General features: G+C 51.7%; 20 non-coding genes across 20 annotated transcripts; all 20 read right to left on the bottom strand.

Moving 5' to 3' along the window:
* Positions 1-249: 249 nt before the first annotated feature.
* LOC123175873 (5S ribosomal RNA) lies at positions 250-368 on the bottom strand. The gene has a single exon (XR_006488209.1). It is a non-coding gene; the product is annotated as a 5S ribosomal RNA (ribosomal RNA).
* A 297-nt stretch (positions 369-665) lies between these two features.
* On the bottom strand, positions 666-784 carry LOC123175878 (5S ribosomal RNA). Its single transcript, XR_006488213.1, has one exon. It is a non-coding gene; the product is annotated as a 5S ribosomal RNA (ribosomal RNA).
* Positions 785-1,081: 297 nt separating this feature from the next.
* Positions 1,082-1,200, bottom strand: LOC123175867 (5S ribosomal RNA). The gene has a single exon (XR_006488203.1). It is a non-coding gene; the product is annotated as a 5S ribosomal RNA (ribosomal RNA).
* A 282-nt stretch (positions 1,201-1,482) lies between these two features.
* Positions 1,483-1,601, bottom strand: LOC123175870 (5S ribosomal RNA). The gene has a single exon (XR_006488206.1). It is a non-coding gene; the product is annotated as a 5S ribosomal RNA (ribosomal RNA).
* A 297-nt stretch (positions 1,602-1,898) lies between these two features.
* LOC123175883 (5S ribosomal RNA) lies at positions 1,899-2,017 on the bottom strand. Its single transcript, XR_006488218.1, has one exon. It is a non-coding gene; the product is annotated as a 5S ribosomal RNA (ribosomal RNA).
* A 297-nt stretch (positions 2,018-2,314) lies between these two features.
* On the bottom strand, positions 2,315-2,433 carry LOC123175881 (5S ribosomal RNA). Its single transcript, XR_006488216.1, has one exon. It is a non-coding gene; the product is annotated as a 5S ribosomal RNA (ribosomal RNA).
* Positions 2,434-2,730: 297 nt separating this feature from the next.
* LOC123175866 (5S ribosomal RNA) lies at positions 2,731-2,849 on the bottom strand. Its single transcript, XR_006488202.1, has one exon. It is a non-coding gene; the product is annotated as a 5S ribosomal RNA (ribosomal RNA).
* Positions 2,850-3,146: 297 nt separating this feature from the next.
* Positions 3,147-3,265, bottom strand: LOC123175880 (5S ribosomal RNA). Its single transcript, XR_006488215.1, has one exon. It is a non-coding gene; the product is annotated as a 5S ribosomal RNA (ribosomal RNA).
* Positions 3,266-3,562: 297 nt separating this feature from the next.
* LOC123175872 (5S ribosomal RNA) lies at positions 3,563-3,681 on the bottom strand. Its single transcript, XR_006488208.1, has one exon. It is a non-coding gene; the product is annotated as a 5S ribosomal RNA (ribosomal RNA).
* Positions 3,682-3,977: 296 nt separating this feature from the next.
* On the bottom strand, positions 3,978-4,096 carry LOC123175876 (5S ribosomal RNA). The gene has a single exon (XR_006488211.1). It is a non-coding gene; the product is annotated as a 5S ribosomal RNA (ribosomal RNA).
* Positions 4,097-4,393: 297 nt separating this feature from the next.
* On the bottom strand, positions 4,394-4,512 carry LOC123175874 (5S ribosomal RNA). Its single transcript, XR_006488210.1, has one exon. It is a non-coding gene; the product is annotated as a 5S ribosomal RNA (ribosomal RNA).
* A 297-nt stretch (positions 4,513-4,809) lies between these two features.
* On the bottom strand, positions 4,810-4,928 carry LOC123175864 (5S ribosomal RNA). The gene has a single exon (XR_006488200.1). It is a non-coding gene; the product is annotated as a 5S ribosomal RNA (ribosomal RNA).
* Positions 4,929-5,386: 458 nt separating this feature from the next.
* Positions 5,387-5,505, bottom strand: LOC123175885 (5S ribosomal RNA). Its single transcript, XR_006488220.1, has one exon. It is a non-coding gene; the product is annotated as a 5S ribosomal RNA (ribosomal RNA).
* Positions 5,506-5,802: 297 nt separating this feature from the next.
* Positions 5,803-5,921, bottom strand: LOC123175865 (5S ribosomal RNA). Its single transcript, XR_006488201.1, has one exon. It is a non-coding gene; the product is annotated as a 5S ribosomal RNA (ribosomal RNA).
* Positions 5,922-6,218: 297 nt separating this feature from the next.
* Positions 6,219-6,337, bottom strand: LOC123175879 (5S ribosomal RNA). Its single transcript, XR_006488214.1, has one exon. It is a non-coding gene; the product is annotated as a 5S ribosomal RNA (ribosomal RNA).
* Positions 6,338-6,634: 297 nt separating this feature from the next.
* On the bottom strand, positions 6,635-6,753 carry LOC123175871 (5S ribosomal RNA). The gene has a single exon (XR_006488207.1). It is a non-coding gene; the product is annotated as a 5S ribosomal RNA (ribosomal RNA).
* Positions 6,754-7,050: 297 nt separating this feature from the next.
* LOC123175882 (5S ribosomal RNA) lies at positions 7,051-7,169 on the bottom strand. The gene has a single exon (XR_006488217.1). It is a non-coding gene; the product is annotated as a 5S ribosomal RNA (ribosomal RNA).
* Positions 7,170-7,466: 297 nt separating this feature from the next.
* On the bottom strand, positions 7,467-7,586 carry LOC123175877 (5S ribosomal RNA). The gene has a single exon (XR_006488212.1). It is a non-coding gene; the product is annotated as a 5S ribosomal RNA (ribosomal RNA).
* Positions 7,587-7,883: 297 nt separating this feature from the next.
* Positions 7,884-8,002, bottom strand: LOC123175869 (5S ribosomal RNA). Its single transcript, XR_006488205.1, has one exon. It is a non-coding gene; the product is annotated as a 5S ribosomal RNA (ribosomal RNA).
* A 297-nt stretch (positions 8,003-8,299) lies between these two features.
* Positions 8,300-8,418, bottom strand: LOC123175868 (5S ribosomal RNA). The gene has a single exon (XR_006488204.1). It is a non-coding gene; the product is annotated as a 5S ribosomal RNA (ribosomal RNA).
* Positions 8,419-8,671: the final 253 nt, after the last annotated feature.

The raw sequence follows: 8,671 nt of genomic DNA, 5'->3' as shown, positions 1-8,671 counted from the left end.
ACTACAAAGACGATTGTACATTGCTTTGGCCGCTCCCTCTCAACTACGGAGACGAGTTTAACGCGGTTTCCACCCCTCCCTCTCAACCGCACCAGTGCACGCTTGCCGCGCCACAACGCCGACGCTGGACCCGTGAATCGTGAGCACCCAGCTATGACTTACCGCACTCGTGCAAAATAATAAAACACGGTAAATATATTACTTACACGTGCGTTTTGTTTTGCAAGCGGCGCGAAAAAAATTAAAAAGGGAATGCAACACGAGGACTTCCCAGGAGGTCACCCATCCTAGTACTACTCTCGCCCAAGCACGCTTAACTTCGGAGTTCTGATGGGATCCGGTGCTTTAGTGCTGGTATGATCTCATCCGACATGTTACCCCAGTCTTCGTCCCTTATCCTTGCCCCTCCCAGCTCCACTACAAAGACGATTGTACATTGCTTTGGCCGCTCCCTCTCAACTACGGAGACGAGTTTAACGCGGTTTCCACCCCTCCCTCTCAACCGCACCAGTGCACGCTTGCCGCGCCACAACGCCGACGCTGGACCCGTGAATCGTGAGCACCCAGCTATGACTTACCGCACTCGTGCAAAATAATAAAACACGGTAAATATATTACTTACACGTGCGTTTTGTTTTGCAAGCGGCGCGAAAAAAATTAAAAAGGGAATGCAACACGAGGACTTCCCAAGAGGTCACCCATCCTAGTACTACTCTCGCCCAAGCACGCTTAACTTTGGAGTTTTGATGGGATCCGGTGCTTTAGTGCTGGTATGATCGCATCCGACATGTTACCCCGGTCTTCGTCCCTTATCCTTGCCCCTCCCAGCTCCACTACAAAGACGATTGTACATTGCTTTGGCCGCTCCCTCTCAACTACGGAGACGAGTTTAACGCGGTTTCCTCCCCTCCCTCTCAACCGCACCAGTGCACGCTTGCCGCGCCACAACGCCGACGCTGAACCCGTGAATCGTGAGCACCCAGCTATGACTTACCGAACTCGTGCAAAATAATAAAACACGGTAAATATATTACTTACACGTGCGTTTTGTTTTGCAAGCGGCGCGAAAAAAATTAAAAAGGGAATGCAACACGAGGACTTCCCAGGAGGTCACCCATCCTAGTACTACTCTCGCCCAAGCACGCTTAACTTCAGAGTTCTGATGGGATCCGGTGCTTTAGTGCTGGTATGATCGCATCCGACATGTTACCCCGGTCTTCGTCACTTATCCTTGCCCCTCCCAGCTCCACTACAAAGACGATTGTACATTGCTTTGGCCGCTCCCTCTCAACTACGGAGACGTTAACGCGGTTTCCACCCCTCCCTCTCAACCGCGCCAGTGCACGGTTGCCGCGCCACAACGCCGACGCTGGACCCGTGAATCGTGAGCACCCAGCTATGACTTACCGCACTCGTGCAAAATAATAAAACACGGTAAATATATTACTTACACGTGTGTTTTGCGCGAAAAAAATTAAAAAGGGAATGCAACACGAGGACTTCCCAGGAGGTCACCCATCTTAGTACTACTCTCGCCCAAGCACGCTTAACTTCGGAGTTCTGATGGGATCCGGTTCTTTAGTGCTGGTATGATCGCATCCGACATGTTACCCCGGTCTTCGTCCCTTATCCTTGCCCCTCCCAGCTCCACTACAAAGAAGATTGTACATTGCTTTGGCCGCTCCCTCTCAACTACGGAGACGAGTTTAACGCGGTTTCCACCCCTCCCTCTCAACCGCACCAGTGCACGCTTGCCGCGCCACAACGCCGACGCTGGACCCGTGAATCGTGAGCACCCAGCTATGACTTACCGCACTCGTGCAAAATAATAAAACACGGTAAATATATTACTTACACGTGCGTTTTGTTTTGCAAGCGGCGCGAAAAAAATTAAAAAGGGAATGCAACACGAGGACTTCCCAGGAGGTCACCCATCCTAGTACTACTCTCGCCCAAGCACGCTTAACTTCGGAGTTCTGATGGGATCCGGTGCTTTAGTGCTGGTATGATCGCATCCGACATGTTACCCCGGTCTTCGTCCCTTATCCTTGCCCCTCCCAGCTCCACTACAAAGACGATTGTACATTGCTTTGGCCGCTCCCTCTCAACTACAGAGACGAGTTTAACGCGGTTTCCACCCCTCCCTCTCAACCGCACCAGTGCACGCTTGCCGCGCCACAACGCCGACGCTGGACCCGTGAATCATGAGCACCCAGCTATGACTTACCGCACTCGTGCAAAATAATAAAACACGGTAAATATATTACTTACACGTGCGTTTTGTTTTGCAAGCCGCGCGAAAAAAATTAAAAAGGGAATGCACCACGAGGACTTTTCAGGAGGTCACCCATCCTAGTACTACTCTCGCCCAAGCACGCTTAACTTCGGAGTTCTGATGGGATCCGGTGCTTTAGTGCGGGTATGATCGCATCCGACATGTTACCCCGGTCTTCGTCCCTTATCCTTGCCCCTCCCAGCTCCACTACAAAGACGATTGTACATTGCTTTGGCCGCTCCCTCTCAACTACGGAGACGACTTTAACGCGGTTTCCACCCCTCCCTCTCAACCGCACCAGTGCACGCTTGCCGCGCCACAACGCCGACGCTGGACCCGTGAATCGTGAGCACCCAGCTATGACTTACCGCACTCGTGCAAAATAATAAAACACGGTAAATATATTACTTACACATGCGTTTTGTTTTGCAAGCGGCGCGAAAAAAATTAAAAAGGGAATGCAACACGAGGACTTCCCAGGAGGTCACCCATCCTAGTACTACTCTCGCCCAAGCACGCTTAACTTCAGAGTTCTGATGGGATCCGGTGCTTTAGTGCTGGTATGATCGCATCCGACATGTTACCCCGGTCTTCGTCCCTTATCCTTGCCCCTCCCAGCTCCACTACAAAGACGATTGTACATTGCTTTGGCCGCTCCCTCTCAACTACGGAGACGAGTTTAACGCGGTTTCCACCCCTCCCTCTCAACAGCACCAGTGCACGCTTGCCGCGCCACAACGCCGACGCTGGACCCGTGAATCGTGAGCACCCAGCTATGACTTACCGCACTCGTGCAAAATAATAAAACACGGTAAATATATTACTTACACGTGCGTTTTGTTTTGCAAGCCGCGCGAAAAAAATTAAAAAGGGAATGCACCACGAGGACTTTTCAGGAGGTCACCCATCCTAGTACTACTCTCGCCCAAGCACGCTTAACTTCGGAGTTCTGATGGGATCCGGTGCTTTAGTGCGGGTATGATCGCATCCGACATGTTACCCCGGTCTTCGTCCCTTATCCTTGCCCCTCCCAGCTCCACTACAAAGACGATTGTACATTGCTTTGACCGCTCCCTCTCAACTACGGAGACGAGTTTAACACGGTTTCCACCCCTCCCTCTCAACCGCACCAGTGCACGCTTGCCGCGCCACAACGCCGACGCTGGACCCGTGAATCGTGAGCACCCAGCTATGACTTACCGCACTCGTGCAAAATAATAAAACACGGTAAATATATTACTTACACGTGCGTTTTGTTTTGCAAGCGGCGCGAAAAAAATTAAGAAGGGAATGCAACACGAGGACTTCCCAGGAGGTCACCCATCCTAGTACTACTCTCGCCCAAGCACGCTTAACTTCGGACTTCTGATGGGATCCGGTGCTTTAGTGCTGGTATGATCGCATCCGACATGTTACCCCGGTCTTCGTCCCTTATCCTTGCCCCTCCCAGCTCCACTACAAAGACGATTGTACATTGCTTTGGCCGCTCCCTCTCAACTACGGAGACGACTTTAACGCGGTTTCCACCCCTCCCTCTCAACCGCACCAGTGCACGCTTGCCGCGCCACAACGCCGACGCTGGACCCGTGAATCGTGAGCACCCAGCTATGACTTACCGCACTCGTGCAAAATAATAAAACACGGTAAATATATTACTTACACGTGCGTTTTGTTTTGCAAGCGGCGCGAAAAAATTAAAAAGGGAATGCAACACGAGGACTTCCCAGGAGGTCACCCATCCTAGTACTACTCTCGCCCAAGCACGCTTAACTTCGGAGTTCTGATGGGATCCGGTGCTTTAGTGCTGGTATGATCGCATCCGATATGTTACCCCGGTCTTCGTCCCTTATCCTTGCCCCTCCCAGCTCCACTACAAAGACGATTGTACATTGCATTGGCCGCTCCCTCTCAACTACGGAGACGAGTTTAACGCGGTTTCCACCCCTCCCTCTCAACCGCACCAGTGCACGCTTGCCGCGCCACAACGCCGACGCTGGACCCGTGAATCGTGAGCACCCAGCTATGACTTACCGCACTCGTGCAAAATAATAAAACACGGTAAATATATTACTTACACGTGCGTTTTGTTTTGCAAGCGGCGCGAAAAAAATTAAAAAAGGAATGCAACACGAGGACTTCCCAGGAGGTCACCCATCCTAGTACTACTCTCGCCCAAGCACGCTTAACTTTGGAGTTCTGATGGGATCCGGTGCTTTAGTGCTGGTATGATCGCATCTGACATGTTACCCCGGTCTTCGTCCCTTATCCTTGCCCCTCCCAGCTCCACTACAAAGACGATTGTACATTGCTTTGGCCGCTCCCTCTCAACTACGGAGACGACTTTAACGCGGTTTCCACCCCTCCCTCTCAACCGCACCAGTGCACGCTTGCCGCGCCACAACGCCGACGCTGGACCCGTGAATCGTGAGCACCCAGCTATGACTTACCGCACCCGTGCAAAATAATAAAACACGGTAAATATATTACTTACACGTGCGTTTTGTTTTGCAAGCGGCGCGAAAAAAATTAAAAAGGGAATGCAACACGAGGACTTCCCAGGAGGTCACCCATCCTAGTACTACTCTCGCCCAAGCACGCTTAACTTCGGAGTTCTGATGGGATCCGGTGCTTTAGTGCTGGTATGATCGCATCCGACATGTTACCCCGGTCTTCGTCCCTTATCCTTGCCCCTCCCAGCTCCACTACAAAGACGATTGTACATTGCTTTTGCCGCTCCCTCTCAACTACGGAGACGACTTTAACGCGGTTTCCACCCCTCCCTCTCAACCGCACCAGTGCACGCTTGCCGCGCCACAACGCCGACGCTGGACCCGTGAATCGTGAGCACCCAGCTATGACTTACCGCACTCGTGCAAAATAATAAAACACGGTAAATATATTACTTACACGTGCGTTTTGTTTTGCATGCGGCGCGAAAAAAATTAAAAAGGGAATGCAACACGCTTGCCGCGCCACAACGCCGACGCTGGACCCGTGAATCGTGAGCACCCAGCTATGACTTACCGCACTCGTGCAAAATAATAAAACACGGTAAATATATTACTTACACGTGCGTTTTGTTTCGCAAGCGGCGCGAAAAAAATTAAAAAGGGAATGCAACACGAGGACTTCCCAAGAGGTCACCCATCCTAGTACTACTCTCGCCCAAGCACGCTTAACTTCGGAGTTCTGATGGGATCCGGTGCTTTAGTGCTGGTATGATCGCATCCGACATGTTACCCCGGTCTTCGTCCCTTATCCTTGCCCCTCCCAGCTCCACTACAAAGACGATTGCACATTGCTTTGGCCGCTCCCTCTCAACTACGGAGACGAGTTTAACGCGGTTTCCACCCCTCCCTCTCAACCGCACCGGTGCACGCTTGCCGCGCCACAACGCCGACGCTGGACCCGTGAATCGTGAGCACCCAGCTATGACTTACCGCACTCGTGCAAAATAATAAAACACGGTAAATATATTACTTACACGTGCGTTTTGTTTTGCAAGCGGCGCGAAAAAAATTAAAAAGGGAATGCAACACGAGGACTTCCCAGGAGGTCACCCATCCTAGTACTACTCTCGCCCAAGCACGCTTAACTTCAGAGTTCTGATGGGATCCGGTGCTTTAGTGCTGGTATGATCGCATCCGACATGTTACCCCGGTCTTCGTCCCTTATCCTTGCCCCTCCCAGCTCCACTACAAAGACGATTGTACATTGCTTTGGCCGCTCCCTCTCAACTACGGAGACGAGTTTAACGCGGTTTCCACCCCTCCCTCTCAACAGCACCAGTGCACGCTTGCCGCGCCACAACGCCGACGCTGGACCCGTGAATCGTGAGCACCCAGCTATGACTTACCGCACTCGTGCAAAATAATAAAACACGGTAAATATATTACTTACACGTGCGTTTTGTTTTGCAAGCCGCGCGAAAAAAATTAAAAAGGGAATGCACCACGAGGACTTTTCAGGAGGTCACCCATCCTAGTACTACTCTCGCCCAAGCACGCTTAACTTCGGAGTTCTGATGGGATCCGGTGCTTTAGTGCGGGTATGATCGCATCCGACATGTTACCCCGGTCTTCGTCCCTTATCCTTGCCCCTCCCAGCTCCACTACAAAGACGATTGTACATTGCTTTGACCGCTCCCTCTCAACTACGGAGACGAGTTTAACACGGTTTCCACCCCTCCCTCTCAACCGCACCAGTGCACGCTTGCCGCGCCACAACGCCGACGCTGGACCCGTGAATCGTGAGCACCCAGCTATGACTTACCGCACTCGTGCAAAATAATAAAACACGGTAAATATATTACTTACACGTGCGTTTTGTTTTGCAAGCGGCGCGAAAAAAATTAAGAAGGGAATGCAACACGAGGACTTCCCAGGAGGTCACCCATCCTAGTACTACTCTCGCCCAAGCACGCTTAACTTCGGACTTCTGATGGGATCCGGTGCTTTAGTGCTGGTATGATCGCATCCGACATGTTACCCCGGTCTTCGTCCCTTATCCTTGCCCCTCCCAGCTCCACTACAAAGACGATTGTACATTGCTTTGGCCGCTCCCTCTCAACTACGGAGACGACTTTAACGCGGTTTCCACCCCTCCCTCTCAACCGCACCAGTGCACGCTTGCCGCGCCACAACGCCGACGCTGGACCCGTGAATCGTGAGCACCCCGCTATGACTTACCGCACTCGTGCAAAATAATAAAACACGGTAAATATATTACTTACACGTGCGTTTTGTTTTGCAAGCGGCGCGAAAAAAATTAAAAAGGGAATGCAACACAAGGACTTCCCAGGAGGTCACCTATCCTAGTACTACTCTCGCCCAAGCACGCTTAACTTCGTAGTTCTGATGGGATCCGGTGCTTTAGTGCTGGTATGATCGCATCCGACATGTTACCCCGGTCTTCGTCCCTTATCCTTGCCCCTCCCAGCTCCACTACAAAGACGATTGTACATTGCTTTGACCGCTCCCTCTCAACTACGGAGACGAGTTTAACGCGGTTTCCACCCCTCCCTCTCAACCGCACCAGTGCACGCTTGCCGCGCCACAACGCCGACGCTGGACCCGTGAATCGTGAGCACCCAGCTATGACTTACCGCACTCGTGCAAAATAATAAAACACGGTAAATATATTACTTACACGTGCGTTTTGTTTTGCAAGCGGCGCGAAAAAAATTAAAAAGGGAATGCAACACGAGGACTTCCCCAGGAGGTCACCCATCCTAGTACTACTCTCGCCCAAGCACGCTTAACTTCGGAGTTCTGATGGGATCCGGTGCTTTAGTGCTGGTATGATCGCATCCAACATGTTACCCCGGTCTTCGTCCCTTATCCTTGCCCCTCCCAGCTCCACTACAAAGACGATTGTACATTGCTTTGGCCGCTCCCTCTCAACTACGGAGACGAGTTTAACAGGGTTTCCACCCCTCCCTCTCAACCGCACCAGTGCACGCTTGCCGCGCCACAACGCCGACGCTGGACCCGTGAATCGTGAGCACCCAGCTATGACTTACCGCACTCGTGCAAAATAATAAAACACGGTAAATATATTACTTACACGTGCGTTTTGTTTTGCAAGCGGCGCGAAAAAAATTAAAAAAGGAATGCAACACAAGGACTTCCCAGGAGGTCACCCATCCTAGTACTACTCTCGCCCAAGCACGCTTAACTTCGGAGTTCTGATGGGATCTGGTGCTTTAGTGCTGGTATGATCGCATCCGACATGTTACCCCGGTCTTCGTCCCTTATCCTTGCCCCTCCCAGCTCCACTACAAAGACGATTGTACATTGCTTTAGCCGCTCCCTCTCAACTACGGAGACGAGTTTAACGCGGTTTCCACCCCTCCCTCTCAACCGCACCAGTGCACGCTTGCCGCGCCATAACGCCGACGCTGGACCCGTGAATCGTGAGCACCCAGCTATGACTTACCGCACTCGTGCAAAATAATAAAACACGGTAAATATATTACTTACACGTGCGTTTTGTTTTGCAAGCGGCGCGAAAAAAATTAAAAAGGGAATGCAACACGAGGACTTCCCAAGAGGTCACCCATCCTAGTACTACTCTCGCCCAAGCACGCTTAACTTCGGAGTTCTGATGGGATCCGGTGCTTTAGTGCTGGTATGATCGCATCGGACATGTTACCCCGGTCTTCGTCCCCTATCCTTGCCCCTCCCAGCTCCACTACAAAGACGATTGTACATTGCTTTGGCCGCTCCCTCTCAACTACGGAGACGAGTTTAACGCGGTTTCCACCCCTCCCTCTCAACCGCACCAGTGCACGCTTGCCGCGCCACAACGCCGACGCTGGACCCGTGAATCGTGAGCACCCAGCTATGACTTACCGCACTCGTGCAAAATAATAAAACACGGTAAATATATTACTTA

This window comes from Triticum aestivum, unplaced genomic scaffold (genome assembly GCF_018294505.1).
Source record: "Triticum aestivum cultivar Chinese Spring unplaced genomic scaffold, IWGSC CS RefSeq v2.1 scaffold15028, whole genome shotgun sequence".
Taxonomy (NCBI): Eukaryota; Viridiplantae; Streptophyta; class Magnoliopsida; order Poales; family Poaceae; genus Triticum; species Triticum aestivum.
Note: the sequence above shows the minus strand (reverse complement) of the source record. Positions and strands in the feature narration are given on the sequence as shown.